A 16,604-nucleotide genomic window follows, 5' to 3' on the forward strand; every position below is an offset into this window, starting at 1 on the left:
TTTTTTCTTTGTACTTCTAAACAATACCATTGTTTGTTTATACAAAAGAAACTCTCAAAACCAACAGAAGATTACCTCTTGCATTTAGGCATTGTGTTTCTGTTGACATTTTTACTGAGTGCAATTCAACAATTTAGCCGGTCAAAAAAAAGGGACTATTAATGTAAGTCTGTTTTAAAACGAGAGAATATAGACTTCCTCATATATTCCAAGTTCGCCACATCATTGCAGGCAAAATGTTACACTTTTTCACAAATTTGTTAAAAATAATAAACGTTAACTGCTTCTTCTAAAATGTCCATTCCAGACACAAGTTGTGTTAAACTCTTCTCGTACACCTGCCTTTGTCCAACTGGGAAGAAAGGAATCAGTTTTGTTTGGTATAGTTATGCTTCATAATGCAGTAGCTTCCACCACTTCTTAAAATGGGAGTGAATGGCATGTAATCCTCTGCATGTAAATGTTATTGTTGTCTGGGTATATGTCTGTTAAGAGCTGAAAATGTGTTGCTGGAAAAGCGCAGCAGGTCAGGCAGCATCCAAGGAGCAGGAGAATCGACATTTCGGGCATGAGCCCTTCTTCAGGAATTCCTGAAGAAGGGCTCATGCCCGAAACGTCGATTCTCCTGCTCCTTGGATGCTGCCTGACCTGCTGCGCTTTTCCAGCAACACATTTTCAGCTCTGATCTCCAGCATCTGCAGTCCTCACTTTCTCCTATATGTCTGTTAACTCTGTTTAGTTGAAAATCACACAACACCAGGTTATAGTCCAACAGGTTTAATTGGAAGCACACTAGCTTCCTGAGCGATGCTCCTTCATCAGGTGATAGGAGACAATTTCCAACTTCACAGATGACAAAAAACTTGGGAGCATTGAGGAGGACAGAGAATTACTACGAAACGATATTGACAAGTTGGTGAAGTGAACTCAAAGATGATAGATGCACATTGTTCCCTCAGCCTTAGAGGGAATTACAGCTGCGGCATTACAGTTAAAGATTCAGAACTTTCAAAGGCAGTATTAGGCAGTGAAGAATATTCAAAAACATCAACTGTGCTGTATTTATCTGTTTCAAGTTCTTCTAAGAAAGAATTTGCATTTATAAATCATCTTTCACTCAGTATGTGCAAACTCCTTCACAGTCAATGAGATATTTTTGAAGCTTAGTTACTGGTGTAAAGTTAATGTTGCTTATGCAGCTCATTTTTCCTCTGTGAACGATTGAAGGATATAACTGTTCAAATGTCGTGCTTAGTTTTCCTATCAGCTTATGATTCTCACCTCTTTCACTATTCAACGTGGCAGAAAAAGTTCTTAGTTATGTTTAATGTCTCCAGCTATGCACTGTAAACTCATCAAAGGTGTGATGATTTCATTAACTGTTTGAGAGAAGCTGTTTAGTTGACGTAGCCAGAATGTAAGTGCAAGAAACAGCGGAAGGAAATGAAGGTGACAGTTACCTGCTAAAAGGCCAATGAAAAGAAATATCACAGACAATTGTGGAAGTAATGGGAATATCTTTTTCCGTTACGTGAACTGTCCGAACTGTCGAAATTGTATTGAGCCAGTGAAGGAGGCTCAAGGACAAGTTACGAAGGATTTCCTGGATATGATGGAAGTATTAAATGAGTACTCTTCACTTTTGAAGATGATGTTAGACTTAGAATTTCATCATTTCAATAATTCAAAATTAGGGAGGTTACATGTCAGTTACACAGCACACTAGAGGTACTACATCTGGAGTACAGTGCAGAGTATCAGAGTCATGGAGATGAACAGCATGGAAACAGACTTTGTCCAACCCGTCCATGCCGACCAGATATCCTAAATTAATCTAGTCCCCGTTGCCAACATTTGGCCCATATCCCTCTAAATCCTTCCTAATCATATACTCATCCAGATGCCTTTTAAATGTTATAATTGTACCAATGTCCAGTACTTCCTCTGGCAGCTCATTCCATACACGCACCATCCTCTGTGAAAACACTGCCCCTTAGGTCCATTTTAAATCTCTTACTTTAAATCTATGCCCTCTAGTTCTCGACTTCTCTACCCTGGGAAAAAACCTCGGCTATTCACCCTATCCATGCCCCTCATGATTTCACAAGTTTCTATAAGTTCACCCCTCAGGGAAAGCAGCCCCAGCCTATTCATACTCTCCCTAGAGCTCAAGCCCTCCAACTCTGACAACATCCTTGTAAATCTTTTCTGAACCCTTTCAAGTTTAGAACATCTTTTCTAAAGCAGGGAGACCAGAAGTGAAGGCAGTATGCCAAAAGTGGCCTAACCAATGTCCTGTACAGCCACAAGATAACCTATACTCAATGCACTGACCAATAAAGGCAAGCATGCCAAACCGATGAGTCATCTTATTAAGGAAAGATGTACAGAAGATTATCCGAATATCAATTATCTGAATTTCAGATTATCCAAAAGGAGATCTCAAGGTCCTGATAGAAATATTACATCAAAGAGGTGTTTCAACCCTGATCGTGTCTTTTGTTTACAATGATTAAAAATGAACCCGGCTTACTGAAATGCTGCTGAGAACATTTCTGGACATCGATGGGAGCCCAGGCACCGTCTCCAAATGACTGACCTCCCGCGCGCTCTCTCCCCCCACACTTTCCCTGGAGTTCTACAGAGGCGTGTGCCCTGAACCCTCCTTCCCCAAATAATCTCTCCAACATTGTCCTGTACAGGGCAGAGGTGGAACCTGCCAAAATGTTGCAGCAAAAAGTTGTCTGCGTGTGCGCTATTTGGAGACTTACCCACAAAGGCAGCAGCAGTCTTACTGTTGGTGTCCAGTCCGGCTGGCCAGGGTGTGGGCAGATCGGCCGGGGAGGGGGGGCATGGACAGTGGGTGGGGGTGGATAGGGGTGCGGGGTTGGGGGGGGGGGTGTTCACGCACAATGTGCTGCTGCCTCGTCTCCTGAACGGAGAGTGGACTTAACAGAAAACTCCCAGCCCAAAGGAAATCAATTAACCGAAAAATCAATTATCCGAGCAAAATAGTGCCCGCCCATCTTGTTCAGACAATCGAGGTTCCTCTCTAAATGCATTAGAGGTGGGTTAGAGAAGGTTTACCATACTAATACTGGAATGGGTGGCTTATGTTACATGGGAAGGCTGTGCAGGATAGATTTATAATGTGCTGGAGGTTAGAAATGTAAGGGGCAATGTGACTGAAACATACAAGATCCTAAGGAGTCCTGGCTGATTGGATGCAGAAAGTAGTTTCCTTTTATGGGTGAATTCAGATGTAGGCATCACCTATTTAAAGTCAAAAATCACACAACACCATGTTATAATCTAACAGGTTTATTTGGAAATACAAGCTTTCGGAGCGGAGTGCTTTCAAACAGATATAACCTGGTGTTGTGTGATTTTTAACTTTGTACACCCCGTCCAACACCAACACCTCCACATCACCTATTTAAGACAGAAATTAGATGAATATTTTCTCCCAGAGTTATAGGTCTCTGTAACTATCTTCCTCAAAAGGTGGAGGGAGCAGAATTTTTGAATATTTTTAAGGCTGAGGTAGGTAGATTCTTGTTAGGCAAAGGATACTGGGGTTGGTGCTATTCAATTTGGAGCCAATGTATTCTGGGTGATGCTTGATAGGGCAGGCAGAGTTTTGGATGACCAAGTTTATAGACAGTAGAACATGATATGCATCAGAATAGCAAGGTCCAGGGGTGTCAATGGTATGGATGAGGGTTTCAACAGCTGGTGAGCTTAGTCAGCAGAGAAGTCTGGCAACACTATGGAAGTAGAATTACGGAATTTTAGTAACAATGTGATCAGAAGCTCATCTTGGGATCAAATACAACACCAAGGATAAGAACTGTCTGTTTCAGTCTCAGTTATTTGGTAAGAAGGGGTTTCCTCTAAATGCAAAAAGTCTGTCTGTGCCTCGGACTAGAGAGTCCCCTAACACAATTGATCTCTTGGAACCCAACACACCCCTCATTGCATTACAGCCTGTCTCAATACCAGAAACTTGGCTGTTCGTGCTATGTTCCCCTGGGAATCTATCATCCCCTCCATTTTCCAAAACAGCATACTTGTTTGAAATGGGGATAGCCACAGAAGACTCCTGCATGAACTGCCTACCTCTCTTATCTTTCCTGGAGTTAACACATTTATGTGATTGTATCTGCAACTTTTCCCCCTTCCTATAACTGCCATCCATCACAACCCCTTGCTTTTGTAAGTTCCTCATTGCCTCTAACTGTCTCTCCAACTGATCCATTCGATCTGGTAAGATTCACAACCAACCACATTTATTGCAAATGTAATCCTCAGTAACCCGTAAACTCTCCCTAAACTCCCACATCTGACAAGAAGAACATATCATTCTACTAAAGGCCATTTTTGCCTCTTTATATCTACAGTGGAGGCAAGTACAATTGTAACATTTAAAAGGAATCTGGATGGGTATATGAATAGGAAAGGCTTGGAGGGATATGGGCCAGGTGGAACTAGATTGGGTTGGGATATCTGGTCGGCATGGACAATTGGGACGTAAGGGTCTATTTCTGTGCTGTACATCTCTATGACTATGACTATGACTATAAATGCCTTTTACTGGGCGGAGCCAGTCTCATTAAGACTGCACTATACACACACACACACACACATTTTTAAAGGGGTATGCACTGGCGGTTTGTTATCTGCATAGTGACTTTTAGCTCTCTGTACAGTCATGTGGCTGACAGGGAACCCTGAAGGCTTGAGTGTAAAGTTTGTGGCAGGGACCAAAAAAATGGCTTCAGTCTACCCTTATGAATTTAGATAAAATTATTGAATACATTGTTTTATATGGAAACAATAATCCAACCATAGTATGGTCGCTACAGAAAATCATATCCAATTGAAGACCCTTAAAAGGAAGTGTTTCATACTATTGCAATACATAATTGAGCGGAGAGACAGGAACATACTGTTGGCACTTAACATGGCTTCATGAAAAGTCTTTCAGATTTGTTTTGTTTGAAGTGGTCACCAATATGGTGGATGAGCAAAGCTCAGCAGATATTTTTTACTAAGGTTACCTAAAAAGCATAAGAGGCTTCTCTACAAAATAAAATAAACCAACGCTTTGACAATTCATACAATTGCAAGCAACAATTTATCTTGCTTTTAAATTACAATTGTTCAATTAGCCACCTGGGGGCAGTCTAAGACCATCACATTGACAAAGACATCACAATGCAGAGACTGATCCTCTCATCGTTAGCACAACTCCTGCATTTTCCAAATTGCAAGATTGTATGTGTGCCACTAATAAAGAGTATGTTGCAAATTATATTAATTTCTTTTGTACCTCACAGAGCATTCTCATCACATACAGGAGAATCTTTCTGCACCAAAGCGCAGCCTATTCAATTATGCATTTTCCAAAGGACACTGGTCCCAGTGACTCCAGGCAGTGCTTCTTTTGCATTTTTAACATTATCTGTTTCTATTCAACAGCACCAGGATTGTTGTTATAAAATGCCATTTGTTATTCTTAGCTCTTCATCATGAACCAGCAATGAGCACTAAGAACATCCCCACCCGGCTCACAATATTATTCAGGCATCTCAACAGCATTATATTAAATGCCATGGCAAAGATTAACTCAGTTTTCCCACAACAGGATAAGTTTTAGGAGGTTAGAGGCTTTCAGTAAATTTGGAGATTAAATAGGTAGCAGTCAGTACACAAAGCCCTACTTGACTTTTGAGCTAGTGAGTTTTCAAAGAGCTCCTCCTCCAGGATATTTCAATGAAGGGAGGTATTAGCTTAGTATTAATAACAATGATTTCAATGAGAAATTTCATGATATAGTCAACATCTGCTAAATAACCTTGGTTAGTTATACCAACATGCTCTACATTAAATGTCAATTAATGAAAATATTACAAAAAGCAAAATATTGTGGATTGTCTCCAATGGGATCTTAGTTTGGCTCTTTTGACTTGTTTGTTTGGTTCCTGGTTCCTTTTCTTGTTTGATCAGGTATGTGCCTAACCCCGCCCTCACAGCCACACCTCTATCCTCTGCAAACATCTCCAAATTACATTTATTTTCACACTGCTTCCAAATGAAACTGTACCCTGCCTGTTCTGGTCAACCCATGCCCAGATATTAGCATTATTTTCAGCATTCCTTGAATCACAGCTCTCACCACATCTGAAAATCCACGTTCAATCCCACTTATTGCTACATGAGTGCTCTTGCCCCCCTCTCGTCAGCAGAGTTGCCTGGGTCCACAGCATTTCATCCTTTTGATTCATCCACCACTTTGACAAAAAGACATTCTATTCAGGAGTCAAGGACCTTACTTCAGCAATTGGAAGTCCATTGGACCCTTCTTGCCTTCCATTTTCCCCTAACCCCACTGTACTATCCCTTCAAACCTCACCCAGTGCCACGTTTTATCTGTTCTTTCTGACTCCAATGTTATTCAATGTAAAAACATGTTCAGCAAGCCCAGGGTCCACTAACAACACTGGCCTGCCGGGCTCAGTATTATAGCCTGTTATTGCCTAACTGAGCACACACTTCTTCCTCTCCTAATGCTATACCTTTTTCCATGTTGTCCATCTCTACTAACCCTAATCCAATATTCTCTAATGCTTATTCAGGGTCTCTCTCCTAACTCAATTATTGTATGTGCTGACGAAGTCAGTGCTCTTTCTGCAAGCTGGAATTTTTTTTTAAACTTTGTTTCAAATCTCCAGCCTTCTCTCATCTTCAAATGGTCTTTCTCCAATTCTTCCTGACCCTTTCGCAACATTTCTATCATCATTCACCAAGCTCTAAGACAAGTGCACTGGCACTGACAGGTACTCTGATTACACATTCTTCCCACTATATCATCTACAAGGATTCCAGTCCATTTTCCAAGTTCCTCAGTCTCACTTATTGTGATGCTGCAACCTCCCATTCAAGTGCTTCCGATACATCATTCATTTTCCTCAACCAAGGATTTCCCTGGAAATAGCGTTGAGTCAATCCTCAACTATGACTATCCCATTGCTGTCACTCCTTTCTCTTTCCTCCCAGAATTATGACAGAATTCCTCGAGTCCTCCATTTCACCAGCCCCTGCATGTAATGGATTACTTGCCACCTTCATAATGGCACCACCTTATCCTTTCAATATTCTAGAGCAGGACATCACAAACTGTGGTCATGACACCAAGGGGGCTGCCAGTCATAATTTTGGAATTGTGAGCTCAGAGGCAGCATTGGCTGAGCTGAGCTCCGACTGAGTGTTGAAAGCTGGGTGGACTATATGAAGCTTCAGGGTGTAGTGTAACCAGCTAAAACCCGAGGCTCAATTGTATTGTTGAAAATTCAGTGTTTTCCAAACACAAACCTTGTGAAAGAAAGTCTTCCCACACAGGTAGATAGGATAGTGAAGAAGGCGTTTGGTAAGCTTTTCCTAATTAGTTAGAGTATAGAGTACAGGAGTTGTGAGGTCATGTGCGGCTGTACAGGACGTTGGTTAGGCCACTGCTGGAATATCACGTGCAGTTCTGGTCTCCTTATTGGAAAGATGTTGTGAAACTTGAAAGGATTCAGAAAAAATTTATAAGGATATTGCCAGGATTGGGGAATATGAGCTATAGGGAGAGACTGAATAGGCAAGGGCTGTTTTCCCTGGAACGACGGAGATTGAGGGATGACCTTATAGAGGTTTATAAGATCATGAGGGGCATGGATAGGATAAATAGACAAAGTCTTTTCCCTGGGGTGGGGGAGTCTAGAACTAGAGGGCATAGGTTTAGGGTGAGAGTGAAAAGATATAAAAGAGACCCAAGGGGCAACTTTTTCACACAGAGGGTGGTACGGATATGGAATGAACTGCCTGAGGAAGAAGTGGTGGAGGCTAGTACAATTGCAACATTTAAAAGGCATTTGGATGGGTATATGAATAGGAAGGGTTTGGAGGAATATGGCCTGGGTGCTGACAGGTGGGACTAGATTGGGTTGGGATTTATGGTCGGCATGGACAAGTTGGACCAAAGGGTCTGTTTCTGTGCTGTACATCTCTATGACTCTATGGTACCCTGGAGTCTTACAGGTCCCTCACCCTGCACCTGCTCTTCACCCCATGTCACAAGTCTCTTTCACTTGTCTGCTTTTGCAGGTATCTTACCACTAAGTGGCTTCGCACTCCATTCCGACACCTATTACTGTGCACCAAAGTGGGGTCTGGGCTCCCAGTGGGATAAAGATTGTGAATGGCTGTACTGAAAGGATTATTTCCTCATCAACATCCTGTTCCACTCTTGCCTTATTTCTAAAACTGGCTCTCTTTCCCATGACAACACAGAAGCCAGGCGACTCATTCTTTCACCTCTGCCCTTACCATAGTTATCATCAGGTGAAATAATGATTTATCTGTTTTTCTTTATTTGTACACAGTATTCCCTCCACACTTCACAGCCTCATCATAATGGGGAGGCCAAATGCAGAACTGGTGGCTGCTTTTCAGAACATCTGCTTCAGTGCATGATCATGACTGAGATTTTCAGGTTGCTTACCATTCCCTTTAATGCTGTGCTTAGCTCCCACGTTTACCTCCAAAACTAGTCAATTGAAAAAAAGATTAAAATAATGTGCATACCAGAAATCTAAATTAAATCAAAATTTTGGAAATATTCAATGGGTACATCATCTGTGGGGTGGAAGAAGACATTTCAGGTCACGAGAGCAATCATTTTTTTCCTTTCTCCATTAAGTCTCCAGCCATGAAAAGCCTTTCTCACCCCACATGTTGCCAGACTTAGAGTATTTCCAGTATCTACTGTTTAGGAGTAACTCAAAGAACAGGAATTTACATTTCAATTTGGCACTTTACATCTTCCAGACTCAACATGGAATTTTGTAACTTCAGATCAACCACTGTTCCCAATGTTACAGATAGAAGAACAAGTCATGTTCTTCTAATGTCATTTTTGGCTCCTCTGCACATTTTCTTTTTGTACACACTGTTTTGACCTGCTGAGTACTTCCAGAACTTAGATTATGCTAATATTATATTAGGCTAATAACATGAAAAATCAAAGTAATGCAATGAATGATACTAAATTAGCAGGACAGAAACTCAAAATAGACCCAAAAATAATAATAGAAAGATTAACTTCACTCTTCTGATAGAGTAGCAAGAAAGCAAATAAACCTAGCAGAATGTTAAACCAGATTAGAATAGACTACTGCCTTTTACAGAAACTACCTTTCACACTGTTCTGGTTAGAATTGACAGTCAATACCAAAAGGTCTCAATAAAACCACAGTATCATCTGATTTCTCTAACCCTCAAAGAGAACCTCATTAATCTCCAGGTGGCAGATCCAGAAGTGTCCTCATGATTTGTGTTCCCAGCTACTTTTATTTTCTGCAAGTTTTCTTTAGAACTGAAACATGCTAAGAATGGATATCATTTTCTTTAAGCTCATTTCACAAGTCAAGTCAGCTACTGAGGTGGTTAACTACCCAGTGTTTATCATATCATTTTGCCTTCCAACATAACACAGCCAACGTAATCTGATACAATACAAACCATACTCTTGATTGAATGAAATAAGAATGGATTACAAAAAGATAAAGGGTGGAGGGAAATGTATGTACAGAAAGTGTGGTAAAAATTAAAACATGTTGCTCAATGCAGCTTTCTAGAGAATGCTGCATGAAAACATGCGCTCCTCTCTTCAGTACAGTTACTGAAGATTCTAGAGCGGCTTTCAATTTTATGAGAAATACAAATTATTGGACTTTAGAAAAATCTTAATACCCGTCGAATTGGGCTTCTATTATCCTCTTACTCATATGCTGCAACAATCATTTGATCCTAAGTCTATTATTGGCCAATTATGGCATTAAATCTCTCATCAGTCGAGCGGGCCCAGAGAGGTGGCAAGGAAAACTCCAGTGGTGGAAAAGTTTAGACACGGCAGTTTATTCTAGCCATCTAGACACTTATAATGTTGCATCTCAAATTACTCACAAGCAGTGCACCAAACTACAATTTTCTGAAAGAAATTTCAATGAAGGTTTGATATCAAAATTCAAAAGCATACCACTATCATGTGCACATAATCTTGCTTTACAAATTTACACATGCATTATACATATGACTCACCTACAGATATCTACTGGCATGCATCACATTAGTCAGTTGGTGCCTGACTTAACCAGATAGTAAGCTTTGTAGTTGGCGAAAAGTTGCTTTAAGTATTGTTTAAATTTGACAACTAACCTGAATTAATTTGGTGCCCTTGTAATTCACTGACAGTAAGCCAAGGTTTAACATGAAAGTTTGGCTTTTCTAACACCTTATCACAGCTAAATAATTCAAAATACTTGAGAGAATTATATTGGAAGTTATGTAGCAAACAAAACTTTTGAGTTAATTTTCTATACATTATACAAAAAAAGTCATCAGCTTTGAGTAAAAAGTAAGAGATAGAGTTCCTGACGAAGAGCTTATGCTTGAACTGTAGATTATTCTGCTCCTCGGATGCTGCCTGACTGGGTGTGTTTTCCCAGCACCACAATCTTTGACGAGAGATACATAGTACCAAGGGCTGGTTTTGGGTGTTGCACACATCCAGATGGTTACACTCTCATGTTTTTCATCCACGGTGAATAGCAACAAACAGGATAGCTGCCTTTTATTTACTGAAGCAGAACTGCATTAACTTTATTCTGTGAATAACTGATACTAAATGTGGACTTCTGCAGAGACTGAAGTGGTAATTGGAGGAATGTAGAGCATTCAATTTCATCTGCTATCCAAAGGTAGAAATACATAAGATCGGCAATGAAGAGTCGGAATGGCCCGCATATGTCTTTATATTCACTGTCAATGTAGCCCAGTGGGCTGCATTTGCTCTTTTGAGTCAGAAGGTTATGGATAATGCTTCATAGGACTTCAGCACAAAAATGAAGGCCAGCACTCCAGGGCAGTACTGAGGAAGAGTTGCACTGGCCGGCAGTGCCATTTTTCAAATGTAACAAACCAAGAGCACTTGTATCTTCTCAGGGGTAGATAAAGATCTTTTGGCATTCAGTTGAAGACAAGTGGAGGAGGGAGTTATCACTTGTGTCTAACTCATATTTATCCCACAAAATCTCAAAAACAGAATATCTGGTCATCATTACATTGCTGTTTGTAGAAGTTTGCTGTGTAAAACGATGGCTGCTGCATTTCCTAAGCAGCCATTCTGCTTGTAAGCTACTCGTGTTAAAAGATGGCTTATCATGCTACAAATTGACAACACTTCAAAACTACTTAAATTGTTGTAAAGCTCTTTGTGACATCATGTGGTCCATAAAGGACACAGTGTAATTCAAGTTCATTTTCACTTCATGCCTCGATCTCTGCTGGGAAGTGAGGTCGATCACTTACCTAGACTTAGGATCAAATTCAATATTTAGGAATATGGAAGCTATTGATAAAATAACAGAGCACTGGAATAGTTCTGATACACAAAGCATGTATTGCCAGTTATTTAGTAAAGGTGAAGGCCTGGTACCTTATCTTCTGTCATTCTACAATTTGTAATCATGATTCAGGTACTACACTCCAAACAATTGAAATTGTCTCCTATAAAATTCCTTCCTCTCCACTGTTTCATTATAATCTGCTGCTTTGATTAAGCTTAGATTCCCTCCTCCAGTGACTCAGTATATTTTTCTGTTTAGAAACTGTTTCCAAAAAGCACCTTGAGAGATCCTTACGTTAAAGGAACTGCCACACAAATGCAAACTGTTGTTATATTTTCCTGTTGGATCAACAGGAGACTGCACACTAAACTTTTGATACTTTTGCTGCCAAGTTATTTCTCAGAGATTTCTCCTTTGGGCCATTTACCCCTAATCCTACAGCCTATGATGTTAACCAAAGGCAATATACTTATTTGCCTGAGATATTAAACCAAGGCTAAGCCTGCACTCACAGGTGCATTTAAAAGATCTAATGATTCTACTTTGAAGAACAGTGGGATTCTCTCACTTCTCCTCGCCCATACAGCATTTATCCCTTGAACACCATCTCTAAAACAGTCACCTTAGCAGACAGACAAGGCCTTGCTTTAACATTTTAACCAAAAGACAGCACCTCTGACAATGTTGCACTCACATGGTACAACAGCGGGACTTTAAGCACAGAATAGGATATGCACAGGTTGTATGAGCCAGCTCTTGTTGGTTAAGATTATTTTAAGATCAGCTGAAACAATTACTGCATCACTCAACTGCGCTGCAGCCCCATATCCTAATCATTAATGGGAAAACTGAGAAGCTAGAAGACCAAAGGGCTCCAATTCTACACTGGTAGCAGTTTTCCTTTGGCTCTGTTTTATATTGACACAGGTGTTCATTTGCACAAAGTTAAAAACTGTTAACTGAAACGATCCAAATTGTTCTTGACAATGGATACAAAACTGGATGTAGGTTTGCTCACTGAGCAGTAAGGTTCACTTTCAGACATTTCGTATCAGATAGATACAAAACTAGCACACAAAATATTACAGACAAATCCAGGATTTCTTTTCTCCAATGCTTATGCATTTTTTAATGGTTGATCAGCAACAATAACTTGCATTTGTATAAGACCTATTAACAAGTAAACATTTTAAGACATTCAAAGTGTAGTATGATTGAAATGAACAAAAAAAAGTCACTTTAGCTACATTCTTTTACATATACATGAGCAATAAAAATTCATACAATTGTTTATTCTGCCAGCAGTGTTCTGTTGATGGTTTTGTTTCCATGGAATTCCCGGGTTGAGGATGAGATGGGGAGCTGACTGATTAGGCAAAAAAACTCAGGTGAAGATTGCTTAGGAGGGAACAACAGCTGAACAGGCGACACTTGTAACCAGCAGGTGCAGCTAAAAACCCAATGAACAAATTGGAAACAAGAAAAGAGACTGGTTGGAATTGGAATTACATTTTTCCTGATGGAGACAGGGGTCTGATGAATGGACAACCTATGGAGATGATTATCAATCATAGGAATTCTCCAGCTGTCCAATGTCTGATATACTGTGTCTGAAATGCTGCAATGCAGTCATTTCAGTTTCCAGTCTCTACTGTCTGAATTGTTTGAATGTGACTGGTGGAAAGCATATTAATACTTTATCATTTATAACGAGTAAACCATTGATAGTGAGGGATTTAGAAATGTTGCAATTTAAACTACTATTCCAAATAATTGGACACGGGGGATGCAGAAAACATGACAAGGAGAACATAGTCATGTTCCCTACTGCAGTTTTTGACATCAGGGCCAATGAACATCATATCAAAACAAGTCATCAAGAAACAGCATGGTATTGATCTTGCTACTTCTCTCTCTAAACACACCTTAAGAACTAGCTTATTGACCAAGTTTCTACATTCCTGTTTTTACCATCTTCTTAGGTAGTTCAAATCAAATTTTGTTTAATAATGCTCCTATGAAGCAGCTTGGATCATTACAAGATGCTATATAAATGCAAGCTGTTTTTGCAATCAGTTAAATTGATCCCCTGGTCAAACTGAATGGTGGAGAAAAGTAATGTCTATCTTAGTCTAGCGTCCTGACTATCCTGCAGCAGACATTGTAGCCAATTTCAAGAGAAACATATTGCAGTAACATATTAAAATACAGTAAAAATCACATGGATGAAAGGACCACTGACTCAAAGTGCAGCAGTTGATATTAGCTCACAACTTGTCTGAGAGGGGCATCTCGCAGTATGCCAAGTTAGAATCTCTATTCGTCAATCAGCTTGAAAAATATTTATGCTACAAATTGCTGGAAGTGGGAGTGAATGACAACAGACTGAGAACAATGTGCCATTCAAAACCTTGGTGAAGAGAATGGTGAGAGGAACAATGGAAAATGGGAAAAATGAATTGAGGTAAATTAAGGTTCAGTCAAGTACTGGGAGGGTAAGAAATGTGCTTAATCAAAAAATTCAAATGAACATTTTAAATTAAGGGAAAAAAAAACCCTTGGAACTTGCTAGGTCTAGAAATGAGATTGCATAATTTTTAAGTATTTCCTTTAATGGTTGAAGAGGTTGAGTGATAATGCAAGAACATTAATCTTGTTATTCAAAAGTCAGTAACCTTTTGTTGTGACTGTTTTATTAACAGTGCAAATACATCAATATCTTGAAACTGACAGGGATGTAGAGAGCGAACCTTCGTTTTTGCCAGGTTGAGAGTGGGAAATAGAAATTGGTGGTAATTCAGAACTCAAAGTTGCAAACAAATTATTTCATTCACATTATATTTCCTAGCAAACTTTGGACCAATTCCTCTGATTCAATTCAAAGTACAGTAAAGAATTTCTCCTGGAAGGCCAATGCAAGCCCAAATTAATTAACACGATCAATTCCTGGCACTGGAGGATAGGGAAATGACATTGTCAGAATAGTGCAGCTTTATTTTTCAGATGGTAGGCAAGGTAAAGACAACTCAAATTCTAATAGAAAACATATATTTTATCTTAGTGCAATGATTGCCAACATATGCCAGTTATTCCAATATATCAGGCCATTTGTGTCTTTGTCCACTGATTTTAGCTCTGAATTCTGAGGACTCTTCTCAAAGATTGGCTGCTTCAATGTTCATCTGCTGAAGAAATTATTCTACAGCTGTACTGAGGGTGGTTTTCTCAATCTTGCATACTTAAGAGTTAAGGGAAGACCTCTTAGAACAGAGATAAGGACAAACTTTTTCAGCCAGAGAGTGGTGAATCTATGGAATTCATTGCCACAGAAGGCTGTGGAGGCCAGGTCATTAAGTATATTTAAGACTGAGATATATAGGTTCTTGAGTTTCAGGGAGATCAAGGGTTACAGGGAGAATGGGGTTGAGAAACTTATCAGTCATGATTGAATAGCTGAGAAAACTCGATCGTTCGAATGGTCTAATTTCTGCTCCTATGTCATAGCGTCATAGTGATGTACAGCACGGGAACAGACCCTTCAGTCCAACCCGTCCATGTCGACCAGATTTCCCAACCCAATCTAGTCTCACCTGCCAGCACCCGGCCCATATCCCTCCAAACCCATCCTATTCATATACTCACCCAGATCCCTTTAAATGTTGCAATCATACTAGCCTCCACCACTTCCTCTGACAGCTCATTCCATACACGCACCACCCTCTGCATGAAAAGGTTGCCCCTGAGGTCTCTTTTATATATTTCCCCTCTCACCTTAAATCGATGCCCTCTAGTTCTGGACTCCCCCACTCCAAGGAAAATACTTTGTCTATTTATCCTACCACACCTCTCATGATTTTATAAACCTCTATAAGGTCACCCCTCAGCCTCTGACACTCCAAGGAAAACAGTCTCAGCCTATTTAACCTCTCCATATAGCTCAAACCTTCCAACCCTGGTAACATCCTTGTAAATCTTTTCTGAACCCTTTCAAGTTTCACAACATCTTTCCAATAGGAAGGAGACCAGAATTGCACACAATATTTCAAAAGTGGCCTAACCAATGTCCTGTACAGCTGCAACATGACCTCCCAACTCCTATACTCAATACTCTGACCAATATAGAAAAGCATACCAAACGCCTTCTTCACTATCCTATCTACCTGCGACTCCACCTTCAAGGAGCTATGAACCTGCACTCCAAGATGTCTTTGTTTAGCAACACTCTCTAGGACCTTACCATTAAGTTTATAAGTCCTGCTAAGATTTGCTTTCCCAAAATGCAGCACCTCACACTTACCTAAATTAAACTCCATCTGCTACTTCTCAGCCCATTGGCCCATCTGGTCCAGATCCCGTTGTAATCCAAAGTAACCTTCTTCGCTGTTCACTACACTTCCAATTTTGGTGTCCTCAGCAAAAGTACTAACTATACCTCTTATGCTCACATCCAAATCATTTATATAAATAATGAAAAGTAGTGGACCTAGCACCGATCCTTGTGGCACTCCACTGGTCACAGGCCTCCAGTCTGAAAAACAACCCTCCACCACCATCCTCTGTCTTCTACCTTCAAGCCAGTTCTGTATCCAAATGGCTAATTCTCCCTGTATTCCATGAGATCTAACCTTACTTACCAGTCTCTCACGGAGATCCTTGTTGAATGCCTACTGAAGTCCATATAGATCTACTGCTCTGCCCTCATCAATCTTCTTTGTTACTCCTTCAAAAAACTCAATCAAATTTTTGAGAAATGATTTCCCACACATAAAGCTATGTTGACTCTTCCTGATCAGTCCTTGCCTTTCCAAATACATGTACATCCGGTCCCTCAGGATTCCCTCCAACAACTTGCCCACCACCGACGTCAGGCTCACTGGTCTATAGTTCCCTGGCTTGTCCTTACCACCTTTCTTAAACAGTAGCACCATGTTAGCCAATCTCCAGTCTTCCGGCACCTCACCTGGGACTTTTGATGATACAAATATCTCAGCAAGAGGCCCAGCAATTACCTCCCTAGCTTCTTACAGAGTTCTAGGGTACACCTGATCAGGTCATGGGGATTTATCCAGCTTTATGTATTTCAAGACATTCAGCACTTCCTCCTCTGTAATATGGACATTTTTCAAGATGTCACCATTTATTTCCTTACATTCT

General features: G+C 40.2%; 1 protein-coding gene across 1 annotated transcript in view; it reads right to left on the bottom strand.

The window, feature by feature from the left end:
• The window catches only part of dap (death-associated protein), an 89,991-nt gene that overhangs the window by 15,556 nt on the left and 57,831 nt on the right, over positions 1 to 16,604 (bottom strand). The gene's annotated exons all lie outside the window — the stretch shown is intronic.

The sequence above is a fragment of the Chiloscyllium plagiosum genome, unplaced genomic scaffold, assembly GCF_037043375.1.
Source record: "Chiloscyllium plagiosum isolate Xiang-an unplaced genomic scaffold, Cpla_swu_hap1 HiC_scaffold_34, whole genome shotgun sequence".
Taxonomy (NCBI): domain Eukaryota; kingdom Metazoa; phylum Chordata; class Chondrichthyes; order Orectolobiformes; family Hemiscylliidae; genus Chiloscyllium; species Chiloscyllium plagiosum.